Raw genomic sequence first — 17,155 nt, forward strand, 5'->3', positions numbered from 1 at the left:
TGGCGGCCCAAGTAAATCCCCCATGCTCCTGTTTCCTGCAATTCTACTCTTAGGACTCCTACCCGTGGATGTCTAATTTTCTGTGACGCTGTGAAACCTCTATGCACGTCCATCATATACCTATTTTGTAACTATGCCTTGTCTCCTGACAATGTTCTTTTCTGGTGGCGCCCCTGTGCTGCCGCCATATCCACTCATGTCTGTATTTACACCTCTTGCCCACACCCCAATTTAATGGGCAGTCGACTGCATTCCACTTCCATTCTTTGTACCCAATTCCGCTTCCTATACGCAGTCCATGTCTTAGTTTTCCACCATCAAACCATCATTTGGTCCCCTGAATCATTGTTCCAGCCGGCGTTAGCACACACATCTTTCATAATGTTGCTGTTCATCCCTTGAATGGGCAAATGCCCAAATGACCACCCAGCAGAGCATGTAAGCCGTTTAGATTATGTTTTGATTTAGTGCGCATTCTGCCAAACTACCTATGTATAAGGGTCAAATGTGTACCTGTGGACTTCATACACAGTGAACCAAATGGTGTTGCCTCCCATAATCCTTAGCACTTACCTGGTGGTATAATGCATGTCATCTCCATGCTGCCCCCTTTCCTCACCTGCTGATTCCCAGATCCTGTAGTACACACGCTACAATGTAGAGATAGAGGCAGACATACGCACAGGGATAACAGTGATAATGTGAGAAAGTGCAATGGGACTAGACTGCAAGAGGACGCCAAGATGTTTTGCTTTGTAAGGACTTTTTCATGTGTTGCTATGACTCTGTGACAACCTTGATGACTGCTATGACATGTTATGATCAGATATTTGTGGTTTTAGGTTTGACTAAGCACCTCACCAACCTGTCCATTGAGGTCAATGACTTCTACCCGCACTAACAAGCTCAACTACTACATTCCAACACACACAATGCATGACAAATAAGCATCTGACAAAAGGTGATTGGCCCACAAAAGCACCAGAACACTACATCTCTACAGCCGTCTTGCATCCCACATCATGAGCCAAAGCATCCTAGCATCATGGGCAAATGAGGATCTAGTTTATCAACACATGTCCTACATTCTTGACATATAACACCTAGAAAATAAGTGTGCAAAGAGCTTCGGGAGCTTACAATCTCCACTCAGCAACAGAAAGCAAAGCCATCTTGCACCTTCCCCTCTCTCCCAGCAAACCTCATGCACCCTACTCTCTTTCCTCTTTCAGATCAGCAACAGTGACTGGAGACTATGCAAATGGCAGCAGAGACTAATATAAATCCCAATAACATGAAATACCATAATAAAAAAGGACTTTGATAACTTTAATTGATGATGAAAGGTCAAGCACATTGGACAGCCATGGCAATGGCCTGCGGAAACTAATTCTAATGTTGTTGAATATATGAGACTCCATACCTGGTACTGGACACCACGTGAGCTCTACAATCAAGTCTGAAGAACAGAGACATTATGTTGAGATGTGTGACTGCAAAGGAGACCTGGTGAATGTTCTCTATGGATTCACTGGTTTGAAAGAGAACTGGAAACAATGTTTAGTCCAACTAAAAATAAACACTTTCTTAAAATATACACAAGCAAACTATTATAATATTTCATTATAGATTGTGGGACGGGTCATTGTCAGGGAATAATGACCTGCCACCAAGTTAAGGCCTGAGGCAATGCTGAAGTGATGAAGACCCCTCTCAAGGTCTATATTGTTATTAGCACAAAGTGGTAATAGCAGTACGTGTTTTGGAGTTTGATGGTTTAGTAAAAAAAAAGTCACAACAGTGATTAAAGTACAAATCAAACTGTGTAAATAAATCGACAAACACCTCTCCTTCAAGACACACTTAGCTAAGAAAACTCAGACAGCTTTGTATCATCTCTCCCCCCTCTGGAAAATCAAGCCCTTCCTGTATCCGGACAACTTTAGAACCACTGTTCAAGCACTGGTCCTGTCCTAGCTTGATTGGGACAAAGCCCTGCTCATAGGTCACCCATCATCTCCCTTGTTTCCCTGAGAAATGTCCTACACGCGCCCGCATGCCTCATCAAATGTTTATGCAGATACGAGGCTGTCCGCCCATCTCCTCCCTCCAACCCTGTACAGCTGTACCCTTCTGTGCTCCTCTATATCCTACCCACGCTGTATTTCTGTTGTATACCTCTGTAAAGTGCTCCGTTGTGTATCTGTATTGCTGTATACCTCTGTAAAGCGCTCCGTTGCGTCTCAAAGCTAGGTCCGTGCTCAATAAATACCATAATAAATGTAGTGTTTGTTTCGTCATATTTAAATAGCAAGGTTATCTAAATAAATTGAGCATTTTAATTGCAGACTTAGTAAAACTGAAAACGTTTTAACATGATCATTAGTTGAAATGTAAAAGTGAATTGTGAAGTGCATTGTGGAGTGCTTGTTGAGTGCAGTTATGCAGGATCCCTGCTTGCTTTGGATGTACTTATATTGATACCGGTGTACAAACTACTGCAACCAAAAAAACACTTTGTTTTGCTCTTCGTGCATTGCTTGTGCCCCCTTTTATTCCAACTGCCACTAAAAACAATGAGTCACGTGCATCTGCGCACATGCATTTTCGGAGTGCTTGTTGAGTGCAGTTACGCAGGATCCCTGCTCACTCTGGATGGTATGGACAATTGACTTTTTTCAAAACCTTGCTGTACTACAGAGACTTATATAAGAAATGGATGTTGACATAACATGTTGTGGTTTCCTCTTTTAACTCTAGTTCTTCTATTGATACCGGTGGACAAACTACTGCAAAAAACATAGTTTGTTTTGCCCTATGTGCATTGGCTCTACCCCCTTTTGCCCCAACTGCCCATGAAAACAACGAATCACACGCATCTGTGCATGCGCATTGCAGAGTGCTTGTTGAGTGCAGTTACGCAGTTGGTCAGAGGGGTGAGGGGTGAGAGCACTGTGAGTAAGGTGAAATCTTGGTACAATGTATACAATTTCTAATTGATTATTTGTTGCTATTGTGTCAATTTATTTATGATGTTTGGGTATACCCTAAAGTCATCTGTGCCAGCGCTAAAAGGACTAGGCAAATCTGCTTAGAGAGGGAGGGCTACTACTGTGAAATCAGAAGCAAATTAACTTCTGCAACCTCATAAGGTCGGGCAAAGTCAAAAACAAGCACAATCATTGACGTTGGATATTAGGGGGGTTTGTAATGTAAAGGGCTCTATGAAAGTAGATGTATTGATATGTCCTATTGAGAACAGGACACGCCCAACGATTTCGTCAACCATATACAGGCCTAAAGATGATGACTTGATATTTACCTCTCCTTAGATTTCTGACCACACCTTAGTGGCTGAGGGATTGCTGCTTGAAATAAATTGAGTTTGAAAGATCATCAAAAGAAAAACCAGCATCTGCCATGTCACAAAGTTGTAGAAAATGATATGGTAATTGATTTGCTTTAGGCACAAAAATGTTTGCATACTACATTAGAACAAATTCTCTCTGGTGCTCAATGCTTATCAGAAACCATAAAAACACCACAAAGTGTACACACGAGTAATTATAACATTGTAGAAACGGTAAAAGAGGAAATGACCGAATCTGTGCCTAACACGTCTACTGCCGTGACCATGCCGGTTAGTCCTATAGAACAACCGACGATTGACACAGTGATAATCCCAGACACACAAGTTCAGACCCCTGCACCATTAAATCTATCACATCTTATTTATTGATTTATTTATTTACTTATAGGTCAATTGTTAGACGCATAGACAATTAGCAAAACTGTTTCAAAGTGCCCACAGGGCCACTGGTTGGGTACAAGGGAAAGTAGACAATGAATTAAAACAAAGATAAATAATTGAATTAATAGTACAACAAACATGAGAATAAAAAGGAGGGGAGACAAATCTACTGTGCCTTGTGAGTGTTCAGAACGTGAAAGTGCAGAGGGCAGGGGGTAAGGGATAGGTTCTGTGGTGCTCATGGAGAAGTGCTCGGGTGAAGTGCTAAGAAGGGAAATCTTAAGTGCAAACTCCCATGGAGAGGGTGAGCATAAGCAAGTGCAGTAAATAAACAGTGGCTGGGATGAGAGATGTGGGGGGTCAGGTCCCTGAGGCTACATAAGGGCCCTGCAAATCAGTCATGCTACTGTATGATTAGCAGGGCAGAGAGGAGGAGAAGGAAGAGGTAAAGCGATAGGTTTTGAGGCTTTTTCGGAACTCAAGGAGGTCCTGCTCAAGACGCAGAGTTATGTTATGTTATGTTATGTTATTTTGCATTTATATAGCGCCTTATATACCATTGGTATGGTCTGAAGGCGCTGGTAGGTTGAACGCCCTTGGGAACCGAAGTTCGGGTCAGTAGAGAGAGAAGAGAGAGTCCGAAAGTGCGTGTGCGCACCAGGTATGTGTGCAGATGGTGCGGAATTCAAGTGGTAGCTGCTTCTTAGCGGTAGGTGTGGTGGTTGAGAGATCAGGAGTATGTGTTCGCTCTGGCCGGCTTTATCCAGGACGAGTGTGGCTGCGTTAGGCCTGAGGAGAACGCCTGGCTGGGGGGTGTGAAACCAGCAATGTTTACTTAGAGTGCTGTGGAGTGAGCGGGAGATGTAGATATGAGAACAGATATACCGAATGGTGTCATAGTATCTCTGTGTTCTAGTTGAGTGGTGGTGTAAGGGAGAGAGTAAGCGTGGGGTGTGTTATGATGTATGCTCTTTCAAATGTTCCCTGCATTCCAAAGCATATTATGTATGTCACGCAATTCCGTGCGGGCAGGTCCGTTCTATGCATTTTGTTCATTTCAGGCGTTCAAGATTGTCCTACACATTCATGTCTGCTCGACATATTCATGTACTCTGGTTCACCTTGCGTGCTCAAGACTATCCTTCATCTTCCAGTGTGCCTCGCGCATGCTCTCATGTGTTCCATACGTGTGCACTCCTGTTCTTCTTGCGCATGCACTCCAGTCTACCCAGCGCATGTGCTCCTGTCTGCCTACGCCTCCCGTCGGCATCCGTTTGGTACGCTCATTTGATCTACACACTCATCTGGTCTACACACTCATCCGGACTACACACTGATATGCTCAACATACTATTCATCAGCTCCACGTACTCATCCATTCAGCATACCGCTCTGTTCAGCATACTCATCCGCTCTACAAATCCATCCGCTCCATGCGTTCGTCCGCTCCCCACACTCATCAGCTCCATACACTCGTCCGCTCCACAGACTCATTGGCACCATTCTTACGCTCCATATACACTCATTCGCTCCACATGCACCCGTTCGTTCCACATACTTGTCCCTTCCACATACACTCGTCCATTTCACACATTCGTCCGCTCCACACATTCGTCCGCTCCACACATTCGTCCGATCCACACATTCGTCCGATCCACACATTCGTCCAGTCCGCACCCTCGTCCAGTCTACACACTCGTCAAGTCTACACACTCCTCCAGTCTACACACTCGTTCAGTCTACACACTCGTTCAGTCTAGACACTCGTTCAGTCTAGACACTCGTTCAGTCTAGACACTCGTTCAGTCCACAACACTCACCCGGTCCACCCACACATCGGCACAACATATTACTCGTCGGCTTGACAATACTACTCGTCTGCTCTGCGTGTCCATCCGTTCCAGACACTCATCCGCACTATGTATTTGTCCGCTCCACACATTCATCTGTTCCACACACTCATCCGCGCCACACATTCATCCGCTTTACACACTCGTCCGCTCCACATATTCATCCGCACCAAACATTCATCCGCTCCCCACACAACATCCGCTCCACATACTCACCCACACCACACATTCACCTTTTCGCACAATCATCCGCTCCATCAGCTCATCCGCGCCACACCTACGTCCGCTCCACATATTCGTCCGTTCCAGAACACTCATCCGCTCTCCACACTCATCCGCTCTCCCCACTCATCCGCTCTCCCCACTCATTCGCTCTCCACACTCATCCGCTCTCCACATTCATCCGCTCTCCACATTCATCCGCTCTCGACACTCATCCGCTCTCCACACTCATCCGCTCTCCACACTCATCTGCTCTCCACACTCATCCACTCTCCACACTCATCCGCTCTCCACCCTCATCTGTCCTCCACACTCATCCGTTTTCCACACTCATCTGCTCTCCACACTCAACTGCATCCTACGCTTCTGCGCTCTCCACACTTAGTCGCTCTGCACTTTTCCACATTCAGTCGCTCTCCACCCTCAACCGCTCTCCATGCTCCTCCGCTCTCCACGCTCCTCTGCTCTCCATGCTCTTCCGCCCTCTATGCTCATCCGCTCTTCATGTTCATCTGCTCTCCACGCTCATCCGCTCTCCACACTCATCCGCTCTCCACACTCATCCGCTCTCCACACTCATCCGCTCTCAACACTCATCCGCTCTCCACACTCATCTGCTCTCCAGTGGGAGGAGTGGGAGGGAGGTTCTTCCACAGAAGGGAGCATGCTGAGGAAAGGGATCAACCACCAGCTCCCTGTTTAGCAAACCACTTCACATGCAGGGAGTTGGTGCCAGAGAAACCCAGGAGTCTAGAAGGAGAGTATTTGGTCAGGAAGCGTTGAAGATAGAGTGGCACCTGTCCCCAGATAGCCTTGTGGATGGTACAGAGGGATTTGAATTTAATCTGTGCTGAGATCAAGAACCAGCGAAGGCTTTGTAGGGCAGGAGAGATGCAGTTGTTGGGCTGGAGGCTAAGGATAAGTCTTGCTGCCCTATTCTGGGTTAGCTGGAGGGGTCACAGGGTGGACCAAGGAAGATTAGGGAGGAGGCTGTTGGAATAGTCTAGCCTGGAGAGAACCAGAGCATGGGTAACATTGAGTCTCTAGGGGAAGGTGAGGAAGGGTAGAGTTCCTTTGAGAAGGAAAATGGGACTTCTTGACTATGGGCCTCATTACGAGTCCAGCGGTAGCCGTGCCGGTAAAACCGGCAGGCTACCTCTGGACTCGTGATGATTTACCACCCCCTGGCTTGCAGGAATAACATTACATCCTTGGCGGTCCGGTAAATCAGGCGGCGGCATTGGCAAATCCACATTTCCATTTGTGGACTCAATGGGAATGGGGAGGACGGAAGCACCGGCACTTTGCGCAACAGTGGGCAGGTGCCATCCCGCCCGCAGAACTCGGAGTGTGCTGGTCCGGTAACAAAGGTGCCAGTAGGCTTACCGGCACCGTTGTTTCCAGACCGACACACTCGTAATGAGGCCCTATGTCTTTAATATGAGGGATGAAGGAAAGAGAGGAGTCGAAGATGACTCCAAGATTCCTGGCTTCAGAGGAGGGGGCAGGGGTAGAGCTCATGGAGGAAGGCCAGAGTGAGGGGAACAAGTAGGGTGCAGGGAACCCATTAGGGAGAATCTCTGTTTTGCTGGCATTGAGGCAGAATTCATTAGCAGTGCACCAGACCTGGATGGAAGAGAAGCAGTCAGGGGTGAAGGAAGGTGCAAACGCATAGTAGGAAGTTTGATGAAGAGTTGTGTGTCATCAGCGTAGCACTGGAAGTTAGGGGAGAAGTAGGCAATGAGTCTTTCCAGCAGAGAAAGGTAAATGTTAAAGAACCAGGTTGAGAGAATCTAGCCCTGGGGGACACCACAGGTGGAGGAGGAAGTAGGGGAGGAGAAAGGGCCCAGAACGATTTTGGAGGAACAGTCAGTTAGGAAGGAGGTATGCCAGTCCAGTGCTCACTCCGAGATACCAAGGGTATCAAGGAGCCTTATTATGAGGATGTAATGGTTCACTGTGTCAAATGCAGAAGAGAGATCACAGAGGATGAGGAAAGCAGGGGAGTTGGAATCAATGGATGCAAGCAGTTTGTCACAGGTGTTCAGAAGAGACGTTTCTTTACCTCTGGATGCTCGGAATCCAGACTGGTGTCATGTAGTCTGCCAACACGTTTGGTATGAGAGATGAGTTAGGGGAAGGCCAACTGCTCAAGCAGTTTTCCCAGAAAGAGGGTGATGGAAATAGGGCGGTAGTTGGCTGGGCAGGAATGGTCTGCAGAGGGTTTTTTAAAGAGGGGGTGCACAAGTAGAAAAGGAGTGGTTGCAGAGATCAGCAAGAGCACATGCGATACAGGAGATGTTGTCCTTGATGGTTCTGGAAGAGCATGGGTCAACCTGTTTGGAAGAGACCTTCATGGAGTTAACCACTCTGGTGACTTCTTCAGTTGAGACAGGAGCGAAGGAGGAGAAGGAGGAAGGAGGAGAGTGAGTGGTAGGGGGGGCAGAGGGGTGAGGGTTGGATTGGAAGAGTGCGCGGCCAGACTGTTCAGTATGTCCTGGGTTTTGGAAATTAAGTGAGAGGTGAGTGCATTGAAAAGGGCCTGGGAAGGAGTAGGGGCAGAAGATACTGCAGACGGGTTGGCAAGTTCCGTGCCGATTTTGAAGAGTTCAGCCATGTTGTTGGATGCATTCGACACCTGTGCCTGAATGTGTGCTCTTTTTTTGGCACAGATGAAGAGTCTGTGGTGTCTCTGGATCAGGCAGCAGGCCAGTTTGTCAGAGAGTGAGCCTGAAGTATGCCACTTCCTTTCAGCAGCCCTGCACATACGTTTTTGGCCTGCAAGTTTGGAGTCATACCAGGTGCTACGCTTTGGAGGCAGGTTTCATCCTCATGACTGGGGCAAGGATGTCAAGGGTGTTGGTAATGGACAGATAGCGGTTACTGAGGGCAGAATCAGTGGTAGAGTCTGTGTAGATCATTAGACATTCATCAATTATGTTTGCAGATTCTTTAAACACATCATCTTCATCTTCAGTCTCATATGCAAACCCAACTCCACGGCAGTCTACATTTCCAAAGCAAAGAAATTGAAAAAGGAAGCACAGGGGAGATAATATGCTACAAAGGTAGTCAAGGAGGCTGAGTGGAGATTAGGCGAAGGCTTGTAGAGTTGGAAATAAGTGGATAGGTGTGCTGGTTCCTTACCATGGGTAGATTTGTGAACCAGGTGAAGAAACTTAAATCTGGCTTTGTTTTGCATCCATCCTGGTGACAATAACAGGAAGTAGGTCTGAAGTGAGAGTGTTCAAAGAGAGTCCTAGTTGCGAAGTTAATGATCTTGTTGAGAGGACAGAAAGCATAATTGAGGGCACCAAAGAGGCAGCTGGCACAGTAGTCCAGTTTAGAGAAGACAAGAGTGGTTTAGATATGCTTGCCAGTGTTGAAAGGAGCGAGGTGCCTGAATATTGTAATATTTAGGAGGTTGAGGTGATCCACCATTACAGTTTTGGAGATGAAAGTACAGGTGTGAGATCATAGGTAATGTTGAGGTTTCTAGCTGAAGAGGAGTAGGGGAGAGAGTAGAGTGGAAATTGAGTGGGCAGGGGAGGACTTGACAAAGGGTATTTGACAGGGCACCTCTGATTTGGTAGAGTTTAACATAAGAGAATGGGAAGCCATCCGATATTTAATGGCAGAGAGATTATTGAAAATTTTGATTGAGAGATCAGGGGAGAGTTTAGAAAAAGAGAAGAAGATTTGGGTGTTGTCCATGAAACGTTGGTACAAGAACCCAAAGGAGGAGATAAGTGCACTTAGAGCAGAGGTGCAGAGAGTAAAGAGAAGAAGACCCAGGACAGAGCCTTGTTGAACACAAACAGTTAGATAAGTCAGTTGAGAGGTGTTGCTGTTCCAGGAGACAGATAATTGTATAGGTGTCAGGTAGGATATAGTTTCTGTAATTTGGTTTTAACCATAAATATGTCTTTCAAATGTACTGAACCTCTCTATTAGATTTCACTATACATAAAATAAGTGATGGGGTGAATAGTCATTAGTATACTAGACATACATGACTGTCTATCCCTTCTTGTCAAACTGATTTAAGGTGATTTTTTCTTCAATGTCTTTTATGTCCTACTTTGGTATTATATGCTGTACTTCATATTATGATATGCTGTGAAGTGTAAATAATGTTCCAATTTGGATTCTCTCATTTACTTTTCTAATCTCTATTCTAGATGCTTATCTGTGCAGCATTTAACTGATGTGGTTCATCCTTATTTATATATGTTCTCTATTTGGATAATTAAGTGGAAACCCCAAGCCACATCCAATTGCATTACCACCCTCACACTCCAATGGATTAATATCATCAACTCATGTCTCTTACATGGTACTATCCCCTCTGCTCTCAAAATTGGAAAAATCTCACCCTTTTCAAAATAAATCTCTCAACCCCATGATCCCCACAAATTACCTCCCCATCACTATCCTGCCATGCCGTGTCTGAATCATGAAACACGTTGTTACTACTCTCCTGCAACATGACATCACCACAAACTTTACTCAACCCCTTCCAATATGATTTTGATCTGGACACAGCATTTTGACCTCTACACTTCCTCGCTGACCTCTACAACATCACTGATAAAGGACACACAGCACTACTTGTACTTCTCAACCTCTCTGAAGCCTTCAACAACATCAAGCATGCCATTATAGTCAACATCCTCTCCCACAGGATGGCATTCTCAGGCACTGTGAGTGACTGGTTCACTTCTTTCCTTACTGACAGGGAATACCTTGACTCCATGCTCCCTTTTCAATCTGACAGTACCACGGTCGAGTACAGTGTGATACAAGGCTCCTGCTTGACTCCACTCTTCTTCAACTTATAAATTGAATCCCTTGGACAGACCTTTAGAAAACACAACATCCATTTCCAACAATATGAAGACGACACCCAATCTGGAAGATTTCATTTATAGGTATGTTTTTGTTTTCCAGTACTTGTAGTAGGTACATTAGAAATTCATGTGGATCTTCTTGTGAGTTTATAGTGAATTTCACCATTCCAGCACAGTAGTCCAATTCTTGTCTTATTCCATGAACACTGTATGTGTTGTCAGGATTGTTGCTTGCATTTCTATGAAGGACTAACATTTGCAAACACAATTGGTCTGTATTGTGTAGGTAAATGTTGTCAACAAATGGTGGCAATTGGAATAGAATATTTATTGATACATTTATGTAGCAATTTACACCAGTTATATTTGAAAATTTGAATGGACCAGATAGTTCTGTGTCCAAGTCATTTCTTTGGAGTGTGTGTTGCTTCTTTGAAGAAGTACCTGAGTTACTGTGGGTGGTAGATTCTTCTTTGGTTGTAGTAATTGATGAAGTATTAGCTTCTTTTACTCTCTTTGGAGGATTTGCAGTGAGATGCTGTTGCATTTCTGTTTGAATTAGTTTTCTTTTACAACGTTTTGTTTTTTGTGGAACAGGATAGGTTTTTAGATGGGGTATACAGTGAACCTAGTCTATTGTATTCTAAAATGCAAGGAATATCAGCATTTACTTTACTTGCATCAAAGTTTATTAGAAATAGACTGTCAAGTGTACGTAAGCATGATAGTGCTACGTAGCTCATGCCTTCTTTAAAGACTGTGTTCCCAATATCTATTAATGCTTTATCTAGGGTAAGACCTTGTGATTTGTGAATGATGACTGCGTATGCTAGAGTTAGAGAAAATTTCTCTCTGCATACATACATGTTTTTGAAAAGAAGGAATCTAGCTGTTGAGCGTCCTATCTTTTTTTCTTCTGATAGTTTGTCAAAGAGAATATTGACAAACTGAATGTTGTTGTCACGTGGGTATGTTTGAAAGCCAACAACTGTACCAAGTGCTCCATTAACTAGTCCTTGCTCCATGGCAAGGTTACGTTTAAGCATTACTCTATAGTTTAAAGATAATTTTAATATTTTCTCCAAACCAGCTGTGTTGCATAAGAGTTTTCTAAGGTATTTAGTCTTGTTGTGGCTTGTTGACACAAGGGTAGTGTCATACCATATATGTCCAGTGTATCTGTGGAGTAAATTTCAATTATTGGTTGCATTTCTTTTTTCAACATTGTTTCATTGAATTTTGAACAGCTTGCAAGAGTTGGCATCAAGGACATACAAGTGAAATTTTGTGTGCTAATTTTTCCATGACATCAGTAGCACATGAATTATGGCCATACAGTGCATGGATGTGCCAGGTTTTTAATATTGATTATGCTTCTTGAGGTAGTACACCAACTCTAATACTTTTTAAAATGTTGGTGTATGTGAGGTCTGCAGACTGGAGCATGTTTTCTGTTAATTCTCTGTATTTGAAATGTTGCCAAAGGTTGACATTTCCTATGCTGCCAACAGTTTTACAGCAGAGTTTGTGTCCAAAGGTTTTAAAAATAGGTTCACCTTTCACTGGTGTCAATTGAAGAAGATCTCCAAAAACAATAATGTGTTTTCCTCCAAAAAGCTCTTCATGGTTTGTTTTGAGTACTTCTTGTAATCTGAGGTGAATCAAGGCCAACATTAGGTTTGAGACCATGCTCACTTCATCTATTAGTAGCATTTTCATTTGTTTTAACACTCTGCATAGTTCAATTGCAGCTTCTGTAGAAAGTTTGTAATATTCTAATTTGTTTTGGTGTTCTACTGGAAGGAGTAGTAATCGGTGTAAAGTGACACAGCCTATGTTGTAGGCAGCTAAAGCTGTGGTGGCAGTTACAACAGCTGACAGTTTGTTGTGTGTCAATTTTTGAAGGAACTTACTGATGATTTTGATTAAGAATGTTTTGCCTGAACCAGCTTGATCACTGACGTATAGTAGTATAGGTTTGTAATTTTGGCAGGTACATTCTTTATTTTCATGTTGTACACCATGTGCAATTTCTTTTGTTACTTCTTGAAAAATTGTGCGCTGCTCATTGTTAATATTATATTGCAGTACAGTTAAGTCTTCTGTATCTCCTTCATAGTGACACATGGTGTTTTCTACTTCTGGCATAGCTAATTCTGCCTCATTTGCTATTAGTGGCTGTCCCAGTGGCACTTGGCTTCCTTTTATAAAAGGTTGACTACTGTCGGGAGTGTCTTTATCTAGCTGCGCCTTGAGTTCTTCTTCGTGTTGCTGTTCATTGTGCAACAATGTTTTGTACTGTGTAAAGTTTACATCAGTTATAGTGCTTTCATTTGCTTTGAAAGCATCTTCATAGGAGTCATAGATATCTAGTAACTCTTCTTCTTTTATCCATGGTTTAAAAAGTTGTAGCAGGGACGTGTAATATAGTTCTTTATGTTGAGGAGTTTTTAATGACAATTTGATATGATTAATTAAGTTTTGTTTGATAAGTTTCACTAAGCTGCCTTCACAATTTGTCACTCTATATTTACCTTTATTTTCATCTGGTTTTTTATTATTTTTGTATGTAAAGTTTTGGGGTATGTGTTATAGACACATGGTTTCTAAAGTGGTACTCCTGTTTGGGTAGTATGTGTCTAGTAAATAGTTTTTCAAAATGTCTTGACTGTTGGGATCATTTTTGGCTATTGTTTCTATGTCGTTGTATGATTTGAGAACTCTTTTTCTAGATTTAGCAGGACCAAGACTTAGCCATACTAAATTTTCAGATTTTCCATACAAAGCAGTACCGGTTGAACAATCTGCAGCTTCATAGCAGCCACATTCTCTATGAGAGAGCATTTTTATGCCTAAACTGTACAATTTCTGAGACAGTGCTTTGTTCGATGATAGGTCATCCCAGAGGTCTTGAAGCTCTGTTTTTTCTGCTTAGGTTAAGTAGGCTGTAACATATTTTGCAACTGCAGTGGAATTGTCTGCAATGTACTGCACATCTATGTTTGCATTCCATAAGAGGGTAATGATTGCATTGTAATCATTGATATATTTTGCTTTGCTTCTTCTGTTCTTTTTATGTAATATGTGTTCTTAGGTGATTTACCTTTAACACTAAGTCTCACTGAAGACATGAAGTTGTTTACTTGACCTGTTGCTGTAACTGGTCTAGGGAAACAAAAGTGGCATTTGGTGTAGTATTTCCCTTTGTTTTTGTATTTGCGACGCCAATATTTCCCACATTTGTGTCTTTGAAATTGTAAAATTTGTGCATGAAGATCACTATTTGTTGCTTCTGATGGAATTTCACAAGTGACATATTTTTCGATAAACTGTAAAACAGTGGCATCACTGTCTTGACCAAATTTAGGAGCACCTTTAATCCATAAAAGCATGTGGATATGTGGTGCTCCTCTGGCTTGGTATTCTTTTCTCCAAAAGAAGTGTTGCACTTCTCCGAGTGGAGGAACAGTTTTATTACAAATAAAGTGTAGCATAGCAATGAAGCGATGATGGAAATATCTTGAAACATTAACAGGATCTAGAGAGCAAAGTTCTCCATTTGTTACTATATCTATGTTTGATTTGTTTGTGTTTGATATGCATAGGAAATCATGTAAATCTTCCCATGCATATTCTGCACAACTTAATGTAACAAACCAAGTAGGTGGGCCAAGGTTTGTTATCATACAATGTACATCTCCGTGACGTCGGAACCAGTACTCTTTAGTACCACGCATGTTTGCTAAAAGATTTGTAATGCTTGATTGTAAAACCTCGTCTTTTTCTTGCACTTTTTGTAGTAATTGCGTAGCTGACATATTTTGAAAGTGGGTACCTGATTTCAATGTGTGTGCAAATCCGTATCATAGAGTTGCTAGTTCACTTTCAAAGAGTAGGTGGAATATGTATTCCATATTTTGTCTAAATCTGGGATCTTCAGAATACATTCGTACCGAGCAGTATTCTGATGTTGTTATCTGAGTGGGCCTATCATCGTACCTTCCTCCTTTCCCAGTAGTAGAGGAAAAGCACGTGCTTCTATACTTTTTCCCCATATGCTGATTGGTGATCCTTTGGTTTGTCGCACTTGTTACATTTCTAGTGCATCATCTAGGGTGTCTTTAGAGTGTAATGGATGAATTATATAATGGTCTAAAATATTGGATACTGTAGCAGGATCTAGAAGTTCAAATTGACCAGTTTCTGGTGACTCTTGAATTATTTCAGTCGTTTCCCTCAGGTTTTCTTCAATATTCATTTCTTTGCAGTATTCATTGTTGTCTTTTAGATATTGCAAGGCTTGTCTAACTTTATGTAAGTCTACGAGTTGTTGCCAAATTATTTTGTATTTTGTAGGTACACCATTTACTAAGACAATTAAAGATTGCTCTATTGGACGTTGCACTCCTAGAGTGTGTACAATTTCTTTCAGATCAAATGGTAAATAAACTTCTTTGCCGCAAATGCCTTTCACTAATTCTGAGGGAGGTAATGTTGCTGTTTTTGGTTGAAGGCGTATTATTGCTTGAAATGGATGCACTGTTTGAATTATGAATCATATAAATTGAGTTGTTTCAAGGGTTTTGGTAGTAGGAATTGTTCTAAGTTATTTCTGATAGCACGTGAAGGAGTTTGGTTGTTGTCAAGTTTTGCAGTGCAGTAACTGCAAAGTATTAAGGGGTCATATATTTCGTATTTGTTTTCTGCTATAAGGTAGAGAGCTAATTCAATCTATTTGGAATCTTCATTGACTTCTATTTTGTATGTTATGTCAACAGTTTTTGTGCTAGTTTTATAAAAAGTTATGCAGCAACACACACACACATGGTTTGGTACTTCAGCGGATGTACTTTTAAATTTTAGTATTTCTTTTTTGTGTGAGTGTAGTAGAAGGTTGCCATTTGTAGAATTGCTCCTAGTCTGTTGTAAAGCTATTACATTTTGTAAGTGGCTTTCACTTCCAAAATATGTTCTCTGGATATGCTCTATTTCTTCGAGTAGGTCTTTGGCTGTACCATGTAGAAGATTGTTATTTAAATTGTCTAATGCTAAAGCTGGACTTTTAGCACAGTAGATTTCTTATAGTTGAATGATGTCTTGATATAATTTTGATATGATGGAAGGTGCTTTTGGTACTTTTGCAGTTAGGTCCTGAAATGCAGGCTAATGAATGTCCTTGTAGTCCTGTGTGTTTGCACACTGCACAGGTATCCATATTTGGTAGAAGTTTCATTTTGAATTTGTCTTTGCCTTTTACATATTGATTGAGGAACTGTCGTAAAAATGTGAAAGATTGACGTGCATGGCTATTTGTATACTGGTCGTTTTGGTTCAGTCTGATGGAGAGGTGATACTGAGTTTTCTGGGGTTATTTTTATGAGCAGCGTTTCTTGTTCCATAATGGTATTATTAGGTTTTTCATACCCTCGTCCACTGCTATGTATGGCAATTGCTTTTGTTTGTATGCTTCTTCATTGAAATATGGTTCTGTGCTCATGGTGTGACTTCATTCACCTCCACAGATATTTAAGAAGTTATTTTTGTTGACATTTTGTTTATTGAGAAGTCTTTTTTGTAATTTAGTTGTTAGTTTTGTTAGTGGTTTCATTCTGTTTAACACTAAAATAAATAACGTCCTTTTGAGAAGGATTGCACTGTCTATGAGAGCTTCTAAGATTAATTTTCTACGGTAGGTTTTAAGGGTTGTGCATGATTTCTCTCCTGTATTTATAAGATTCTGAAGGACCCTTTGACGGAACATTTTTTGAAAAATACTTTTTTTGGTATGGTTACTTGCCACTACATCAAGATTTATAGGAGCAGTGTTAGTAGTAGTGGTAGCTGAATTCTTGTTAATCACTTTCTGTTTCGTTTTACATTTTTAAAGAGGATGCAAAGTTTTTGTACTGGAAGCTTGTTTTGTTTCGCTTAATGACTCTATTAGATGTTTTGTTTGAAATTTTTGTACAAAATCTGCTTTGCTTTGGACACTTTTATTTTCATTTGCTCTATTTCTGCTTTGCTTTCTATGGACTTGCTTTTTGGTAGGCATTGTTTGGGGTCTGTTGAAAAAAAATAAGGTATGGGTTGGGCTGTTCTGCAATGTATGTGTGCTGTGTGCATGAGTGTCTGAGTATGATGGTAAGGATGTATGTGGTGGTGTGTGATTGTGCATTGGGCAGCTACAACTAGTTGGAAAGGCTATTCTTGTATTTTTGTGTTAGTATACTGTGGTTCAGATGACAGTAGAAAGTAAGCTAGTGGTGAGGAGAAGCACTAATACTAACAGGGTAATTCATAGAATTTCGCCGAAAAGTGTTGCAAGCGGCTGGCGCAGAGTGTCCGCGTGCGATTGACTGCGCCAGGCACGTGCGCTAAAACCGATTTCCGCGCACAGCGTATTCATGGATTTTAGGCTCCCAAACCAGCCGTGGCGCAGAGAATCGCAGCGACCCTGCAGCAGCGCCAGTAACGCCCCCAAG

Source organism: Ambystoma mexicanum, chromosome 5p (genome assembly GCF_040938575.1).
Source record: "Ambystoma mexicanum isolate Mex_15411 chromosome 5p, UKY_AmexF1_1, whole genome shotgun sequence".
Lineage (NCBI taxonomy): Eukaryota > Metazoa > Chordata > Amphibia > Caudata > Ambystomatidae > Ambystoma > Ambystoma mexicanum.